The sequence below is a fragment of the Canis lupus genome, chromosome 12 (assembly GCF_003254725.2).
Source record: "Canis lupus dingo isolate Sandy chromosome 12, ASM325472v2, whole genome shotgun sequence".
Classification (NCBI taxonomy): domain Eukaryota; kingdom Metazoa; phylum Chordata; class Mammalia; order Carnivora; family Canidae; genus Canis; species Canis lupus.
This window is the reverse complement of record NC_064254.1, coordinates 3,877,072-3,886,362: the sequence shown is the minus strand read 5'-3', so window position 1 is coordinate 3,886,362 and position 9,291 is coordinate 3,877,072. Positions and strand designations below refer to the sequence as shown.

The window sequence follows — 9,291 nt, the reverse complement described above, 5'->3', positions numbered from 1 at the left end:
GCACCTTCCCAAGCACTTGCCTTGGGTCCTTAAACTTCACTGCCTGCTGCTCCGTAAGCATTTGTTTGCTTCATCATTTACACTCACTTGGTCATTCTTCACGATTTTATGTTGAGCCCATTCTGGGGTAGGCTGAGTATGGGATGCTCATCTGACACTCTCATCCCTTTGAGAATCCATACCCATTTTACAGACTGGAAAAGCTGAGGCCTCCAGTTGTAAAACAACTTGTCTGAGCTTCTGAGGCTCCTGGGCTGGTTACTGGCAGGGAGGCCTTGTGATTCCAGTTCTGGTGCTGCTCCCACGGGGCCACCGCTATCACATACCCCTCAAAGAAAACAGCTAGGCTCGCACTGTACACGTGTGATCTACATGCGCCAGCCACGTGCCACATAAATGTACACCCCAACAACACACTTAAAGATACAAACACCCACATGTATTTGCACCCATGCAGTTCCACAAGTCTACGTGCACAGGTGACAGATGCATATGCATAACTAGAACTGTAACATCAGCATTTATGCACCTTTAAGACACGTGTGCACACATCTACATGGATCCAGAACACGCAACACATAAACCCTTTCTACACAAAATCAACAGCTGTCCACACAAGCCCCAGCCCTAGCCCACGGGAGGGGATCAGTGACACAAGCAAGAATCCAGTGTCAGAACCAGAATCCACTTCTGGGAAAGACCTGTCTGCTCTGCACCTGCCCTCCAGAGATCAGACTCTAATCTGCCCCCCTGCCTCAGCTCTGCTGCAGGAGGCCTGGGCTCGCCCTCCCCTAACTCCTTCCCTCATTCTGATAAGTCCCCTGCCTGATCCAGACTAAATCCTACCTAGAGCCCCTGCCTCGGCCCAGGGGGCTCACAGGTATCTCCACCCTTCCCTTCCCTTCCAACCCCCCGCAGTTGATGTCAGGTCCTGAGACTTAGAATTATGACAAATACAGTAAAGGGGGCCCCTCCTCCTTGGAAGGAATCCCAGGCTCAGATGACCCTGCCATCCCCCAGGAGGGGCAGTATCTGGTGGAGGCGGCTGGGATGTCAAGTGGGGATTGGGGCCCAGGACACACAGTGTGCCCTACAGGATGCACTGCCCCCACCCCAGCACCACCTTGGAAGGACCCTGGCAAGGATCATTGCCAACCCCGTGTCCCAGGGCACTTCTCAGGGGCTTCATACAGCCCAGAGAAGGCAGATACAATGGAAAGACCCAGAAGCCCACTCCAAAGCTGTTAATAATAATAGCCTCTTCCATATTTCATCCCATCTAAGACCCCCCTCAACCATGAAATTGCCACCAATTAAACCAGGGCTATAAGCTGTATGGTGCATGCAAATGAGAGATGTCAGCTGGGAGGGGGAAAACCATGTTGGGATAGGTGAAACAAGGCATCTCAGTCATCCAGCAGATGCTTACTGGGCACCCACCAGGTACCAGGGACTGTTCTAGGAACTGGGACACAGCCATGGGCAAAACAAAGTCCCTGACCTTGAGGGCGCTGACCTCCTGCCTTCCTGCAGCACCTCTGGCTGTCACTGCAGCCCTACAGGTGAGGTCACAGAACTGACAAGGAAACAGAGGCTCCAGAGACTGAGCAATTTGCCCCAGGTAATACAGCCGGTAAATGCCTGGGTTGGGATTCAAACCTGCTGCTTTGCCAAGCTTTTTCCAATGCTCTACATTGGCTCCATTAAGATCTGATTGGGACACATGGCAACAGCCACCCATTTTCTAGAAGTTTCACAGCCACATGTGCTTCTCATCCTTAGATTAAAGGCAAAAAAAAAAAAAAAAAAAAAAAGATTAAAGGCAGAACAGGGTCATATGCATTTGAAGTGCCAGTCAAGAAGTGGGCATGAGTGAAGACCCCCCCGCCAAATGACCTCAGAAGTCACTTATAGCCTGACCATCTGGAGCCAGAAGCCTGACAGCCATCCCCAGGCCTGAAGGTTCTCAGTGGAGGGTCAAGTCAAGACCCAAACCAGACAGTGGGGCTGGCACCTGAGAGCCAGGGCTCCCTGGAGAGGGGACACCTTAGTTGGGGGTGAGGAGGGATTGGGTTTCCAGGCACTGTAAGCAGAGCCCCCTACCCACCTGTCAGGCCCCCAGCCCCAGATCATCTTTCTACTAACGAGCCAGCTCCATTCTGCATTTTGAAAGATAGCTGCTCTCCGCTTCCACCCCTGCATCAACCGGACCCAGCCCCACCTGCTGCTGGGCAGACCCTCCAGTTCTTCCTTCCCAGGCTTAGACAAGCTCTGTGGAAGAAGGTGACCCTTCTGTCACCCCCTCTCTGCCCAGCCTGCAGAGCATCCACCTCCACGCTGCCCCACCATCAGCCTGATCCAGTCTCATCTGCTCCTGGGAAGGCCCCCAAGCCACCAGTGTGCAGCCATGTACTCTCCCACCTGCAGGTCTCAGACAGGCTCAGGGACATCCCTACACCACACACACACACACACACACACACACACACACACACACCCATGCCCGACCTCAGCTCTACTCCCGAACCTTAACAATAGTGCAGTCCCACAGGCGCGAGCAGTCAACATGAGGAAGGGGCCTCATGCCACCCAGGAGAAGCTGACCCCTTCTCGTCCAACCCAGAAAACATTCATTGCCCCCTCCTTCCCATCCCAACACAGCTATCCCACAGTTCCCCAGTGCCAGGGCAAATGCAATCAGGGCTTATTAGCTGCTGCTTTGCATCTCATTTGCATAATGTTCCCATGACTGTCAAAATGCCAGAATCCTCCCCAAACCCCTGCCCATGACAGGCAGGGCTGGTCAGCTCTGGAGAAATAAGATGGACAAAATTCCACTAAGGGGCTAAACATGGAGGGATAGGGAAGAGCAGAAGGAGAAAACCAAGGCAACTTCAAGTTCCAGACCCAGATAGGCAGCCAAAGGAAGAGCAGTAGATACTTACCAGGCACCTGCTAAGTCCAGGCACCATGCACAGTGCTTTATGCACTTTAGCTATTTGTTTTTCACAATGAACCACTTTACAGATGTGGAAACTGAGGCTCCAAGCTGTTAAGGCTTTGCTACTCAATGTCTAAATCTCAGGACCAGCAGCTGGGGTGTCACCTGGGAGCTGGGAGGAAATGCAAAAATTCAAGTCCCACCCTAGACCCTGAACTGGAGTCTGCATTGCCACAAGATCCCAGGAGACTAGGGTAGGAGAAGTACTTGTTAAGGGAGCTGCCCTCTGATACACAGCCAGGAGATGAAACTGGTGCCTGAATCAGTTAATCCCAAATTAACAAATCTTTCCTGAGCACCTACTATGTGCAGCACTACACTAAGGAGAGGGACACAGGAGATAACCCAAAAGACAATATCCATAACCTTGCAGACATTTCATAGACATTCTCCCAAAGCAGGAGACACAAATACAACAAACACATAATTGCAGGTCAAGTGGTGATGGGGTGATGGGTGCTACTGAGAAAAATACTGTGGGGTAGAGAAAGGATGAATGAGGTGACATGTTAGGATCCCTCTTTGAGGAGATGACATTTGAACAGAGACTTAAATAAAGGGGGAAGAGGAGGTATATGGTGATTTGCGGGAACAGTGTTTTCCAGCACAGAGAACAAGGGCAAATGTCCTGAAGCAGGAGTAAGCCAGGCACACTGAAGACACCCCAAAACTAAATGGATGTGTGGAGGGATGGACAGGCAGGTAGACAAAGGGATGGCAGGTAGAAAGAGATAGTAAATAAGGTAGGGATAAAGAAGAGGCAGGCAGCAGCTATATCCTGCAGGGCCTTGTAGGTTATGGGGAGAATTCTACTTTCTTTCTTTTTTTAAAGATTTTTTAAGATCCTCCCTGCAGAAGGAGAGGGAGAAGCAGACTCCCCACCACGCAGGGAGCCTGATGTGGGGCTTGATCCCAAGACTCTGGGATCATGACTTGAGCTGAAGGCAGACGCCCAACCAACTGAGCCACCCAGGCGCCCCTACCATCTTATCTAAGTATGAAGAGAAGCCATTGATATATTTTTTAAGATTTTATTTTTAAGTAATCTCTATACCCAACATGGGACTCAAACTCACAACCTCAATGTTAAGAGTCACACACACCACCAGCTGAGCCAGCCAGATGCCCCAAAGCCTTTGGTATTTTTGAACAAGGGGAAAACGGGATCCCATTTATGTTTTTAAAAGATCGCTGTGGCTTTTATGTGGAAAAGTGAGTAGGAGGAGGCAAGGGCTAAAGAAGCAAACCAGTTAAGAGGTTTTGAAATATTTATTTCCAACAGAAAGGAGTTCTGTGGGCACTAAAACACACGTCCAAAAATATTTGTTCATAACAGCAAATTCTCTTCAAAGCAGCTCTGTTTATAATAGCTCCAAACTGGAAGCAACCCAGATGCCATCTACAGAAGGGCTGATCAGCAAATTGTGTGGTTTACTGCACAGTAAAAGTAGGTAGCTTGCTTTTTCATTGCTGTATAGGATTCTACTGGGTAAATTCCACAGTGTGGTTTGTATAAGGTTATCAAACCTTATACAGCAATAAAAAACATCAGACTACACACAACCACATGGTCAATCTCAAGACATCATGCTGAGCAAGGGAAGCCAAGCTTAAAGAACATCTGTAGTGATTCTATCTACATGAAGTTCAAAAACAGGTAAATCTTGGCTTCTGGTTCCTGGGCCAGATGAAGCAGATACACTTTTTCCTACTTCTCCTGTGAAGTACAGCTAATGCCCTGGATGTTATATATAAAACAAACTTACAAAGACTCTCAAAAGGGAGAGAAGAAAGTAGACTAAGGAAGACCCAAGGAGCAACACAGCAGTGAGTTCTCTGGGTTTTCTTTATTGCCCCAAATATCTCAGATTTGGAGCTGGAGAAGTCAGCAACCCAGAAATACCAATGAGCATGGACAAAAACAGCCTTAAGAAAAGCATCTTCTCCCTATCTCAAGGACTGGGAAAGGCAGTCTAGCAAGACAAAATCTTGAAAACAATAAATGCCCTACTCTAGCCAAACACTATAGAAAAAAACTGTGGCCCCATCCCCTCTACATGACCAGACGCTGAGTGGAGAGCTGTGCCTGGTTGTAATCAGGACCCCATTCCCCTACCACCAGGTGGTTACAGAGAACAGGTAGGGAGCTGGGACTTCCATCCCCACCCAACAGTACCCGCCACACTGGGTAGGGGCCTAGGAAACCCAGTTAGGACCTTCACCATCCTCACTAGTGAAGACCACACAGGGAGCAATCATGAGCTACCCCTCTCTTCCCAGGCAGGGAGGTATCAGTGGAGGTCTGGTGGATAATGAGAACTCCCATTCCCACCCAGCAGTAAGGAGGAAGTCTTCTCCCCCACCAGGTTGTCAGCTGAGTTCAAGTGGGGGAAACGGACTTCCACCCCCATCTGGCATCAACAGGCAGTCTTAGAGGAGACCCACTAAAACAGGAGGCTTGAATAAGAGCCAGTGTCTCATAATACCCCAATGTCCAGGATACAATAGAAAAATCATCTGTCATACCAAGAGCCAGAAAAAATCTCAATCTGAATGAGAAAAGGCAACCAACATATGCCAACAGCAAGATGACACAAATATTGGAATCATCGGACAAGGAAGTTAAAGCTGCAATCTTAAAAAGGCTTCCACAAGCATGAACACCCTAGAACAAATAACAAACAAAATAGAAAGCCTTAGCAAAGAAACAGAAGATACGAAGGAGAATCAAACTGAAACTTTAGAACTGAAAGGTCATTGGAGGGGCTCAACAGCAGGTTGGAGACAAGAGAGGAAAGAATCTGTGAACTTGAAGATAAAACAATAGAAATGACCCAATCTGCCAACAGAGTGAGGATGGACAGGGTGGAGGAATGAACAGAGCCTCTGGGCCCTTAGGCTCATAACAAAAGAGCCAACATTCCTGTTGTTAGGGGGGTGGGTGGGCAGGACTAAGGGTGAGGGGCTGAAAGTCTTCAAAGTAGTGACTGCAAAAATTGCTCCTCTCCATGAATCTCTGGAGTCTGTACTTACCCCCACAAGGAAAAGGAGAATGAGAGAAACTAAGGAATTTGTCTGAAACCACATAGCTCATGGTGATCTGAATCAGGCTCTTTCCCCTCCCAGGGGTTGTCTGGCTTAGGGAAGCACCAGAACCATCTGGAGGTTTGGATAAAATGGAGATTCTGGCCCCAGCCACAGAGATTCTGATCTAGCAGGGGTTTCAGTTATGTCACTGCATGATAAAGCTCCTCAGAATTTAGCGACCTAAAACAATGATTTATTGTATTTTGCAACTCTGTGGCTTGGCTGGGTTCACCTGGGTGATTGTCTCTTCTACAGTGGCCTCAGCTGGGGCTGCAGTGTCCGAAACAGCTTCTTCATTCCCGTGAGTGGCCTCAGCTAATCCAGGCAGTCCCCATCCCCCCAGGGGAGGGATGTCTTTTCCCCCAGGCTGTGGTCTCTCCAGCAGGAAACCTTAAGACCTACTTACATAGTAGCTCAGGGCTCTAAGAGCAGACATTCGAAAAGTACAAGTTCCAGCATGCAACTTGTCTTTCAAGTTATCTTATCTATCAACCCTCTGCTTCTCTCAAGCTGGCCAACGTCAAATTGCCCATAGCAGGTCACACAGCAAACCCAGAGTCAATGGGGGAGGGGAGAAGGGTGGAGGGAGGGAAGGTGCTACACCAGGGTGTACATAGTGGGAGGTGGGGTTCACAGGTGACAGCAGGGAGCACCAATGTATCAGACCACAGTTAAGTCAGTGATGGGGCCCACGAATTTGCATTTTCTTAAGATTTTATATATTTATTTGAGAGAGAGAGAGCGAGAGTACGTGCACAAGGAGGCAGAGGAAGAGGGATCCCAACACTCTGGGATCATGACCTGAGCCAAAGGCAGACATTTAAATGCCACTGAGCCACCCAGGTGTCCTCAGATTTGCATTTTTAAGAATTTATTCATGAGAGACACAGAGAGAGACAGACACAGGCAGAGGGAGAAGCAGGCTCCTCACAGGGAGCCCGATGCGGGACTTGATCCCAGGACCCCAGGGATCACACCGTGAGCCAAAGACAGATGCTCAACCACAGAACCACCCAGGCATCCCCTGGATTTGCTTTTTTTTTTTTTTTTTTTTTTTTACCTCTTTCCAGGTAAATCCCCACTGTGAGGGGGATACAGGCGTTCCAGTGACCGCACTGCAAGAACTTCCTACCCTATTCCTACACCTATTCTGTAACACCAACATCAAAGAGGCTTCTCAGTCTCCCCGCTGGTTCTAGTCATTGATCAAAGGGAATGTCACAGACACAATCACTGTCTTGGAGGAGGCGGAGGTGGACAGCCCAGAGCAGATCCACACACTGGGTCACAGGAACACTGTTCAGATAGTGGCTTCTCCAGTAAGGGTGGGACTGTGGCTCTGAGTCCTGACTCAGCCCCAGTCCAGCCAGGTGACTTTGCACAGGGCACTCCCTCTTGGGGTACCAGTCTGCTGTCCTCAAAGTGAGCCGGTGGGACCAGATGAACAATCTCTGCACCACCGAGGGACCCTTTACATATTTCTTCACCCAAGAAGCTTCACGTTTGGAAAGACTCTTGTCTAACAAACTGCACGAGCTGAGAAATTTTTTTTAAGCTAAACCACAAATTACTCCTGACTCAATTAATTACCAGGTAGAGTTTCTGATCAGCAAGGCATTACCAACATTTCTATGCTGAACGGATAAAACTCCCACCCAAAGCGAAGCATTCTGAGGCACTGGCTGGACTGTACTGCCTCAGTCTGAGAAATGCTCAGTTTGGGGACAGTTTTGGTAATATTCAAAATAACTGAGCTCCACTCTACCCTTCCCCCCAATCTCTCTCCCTCTCTCTCTAAAATAAATAAATAAAACCTTTTAAAAAGATACAAATGCAGATATGTCCAACACGACACATTTGACGGGACCCAAAAAGAGAGCTCCTACACATCAAATTCTAGGTGCTCTACTGCTCATAGGATGTGATGGAACTGCATTTCTTTTTTTTTTTTTTTTTCAAAAAAAAAAAAAAAATTGGCTCCAGAACAGTGCAAAAATCACACTTAGGGATAGAGCCAACCATATTTTTTAAAGATTTTATTTTTAAGTAATCTCTATACCCAACGTGGGGCTTGAGCTTACAACTTTGAGATAAAGAACCACGTGCTCTACAACTGAGCCAGCTAGGCTCCCCAGGATACAGCCAACCTTGAAAGTCAGGTACTAAAAAAAAAAAAAAAAAGAAAAAGAAAGTCATTTACTATGTTTATTTATTTATTTTTTTATTTATGATAGTCACACAGAGAGAGAGAGAGAGAGGCAGAGACACAGGCAGAGGGAGAAGCAGGCTCCATGCACCGGGAGCCCGACGTGGAATTCGATCCCGGGTCTCCAGGATCGCGCCCTGGGCCCAAGGCAGGCGCCAAACCGCTGCGCCACCCAGGGATCCCTCATGTACTATGTTTAAAGAAAGATGACTGGGGTGCCTGGGGTTCAGTTGGTTGAGCATCTGTCTTTGGCCCAGGTTATGATCCTGGGGTCCTGGGATCGAGCCCCGTGTTGGGCTCCCTGTTCAGCAGGGAGCCTACTTCCCCCCTCCCTCTGCCCCCACCTTCACCTCTCATGTTCTCTTTCTCATTCTCTCAAATAAATAAATAAAATTTTTAAAAAGATGACTAAGGTCTTGATAGAATTGCCTGACCAATAGTATCTAGGCTAAGCCACCAAGTATGGCCCCTACTCAGAACCGGCCCCGTAGGGCTCCCTGCACCCTCAAAGAAGGAGAGCCAGGGGCCTTGGCTCATCCTGACAAACAGAAATCTCTTTGACCCTGCAAGCCCCGTGCAGCTATTTCTAAAAGGCTGTTCTGCAAGGGGGCAGTGTGGGAAGGGTGGGGGGCTGTCTGATTTATTGTGAAAGTAATTTTTAGCCGCCGACACTGCTGGTTGTCTAACCCACAGCTGGTCCTCCTTTGCACTTGCTGATTGGAGCCCCAGCTGCTTTATGAGACTCAGAAGAATGCCTGAATGGCCTAGGGCAGGCTTTCTCGACCTCAGCACTACCGAGATTTGGAGCTGGTGATTCTTTGTTGGGGGCTGTCCTGTGCATTGTAGGAGGTTCGGCAGCATCCCTGGCTTCTACTCACTGGATGCCAGCAGCAGCCCCACTCTGAGTTATTATAACCAAAAACTCTGCAAACATTGCCAAATGTCTCCTGGGGCACAAAATTAACTCAGGTGGAGAACCTCTGGCCTAAGGTATGAA

The 9,291-nt window shown here is 48.6% G+C and overlaps 1 long non-coding RNA gene across 1 annotated transcript in view; it reads right to left on the bottom strand.

Moving 5' to 3' along the window:
- Positions 1 to 8,109: 8,109 nt before the first annotated feature.
- LOC125752201 (uncharacterized) overlaps positions 8,110 to 9,291 on the bottom strand; it is a 30,252-nt gene continuing 29,070 nt past the window's right edge. Inside the window, exon 3 of the long non-coding RNA XR_007401105.1 lies at positions 8,110 to 8,250. This is a non-coding gene — a long non-coding RNA (uncharacterized LOC125752201). The remainder of the gene's footprint in view (positions 8,251 to 9,291) is intronic.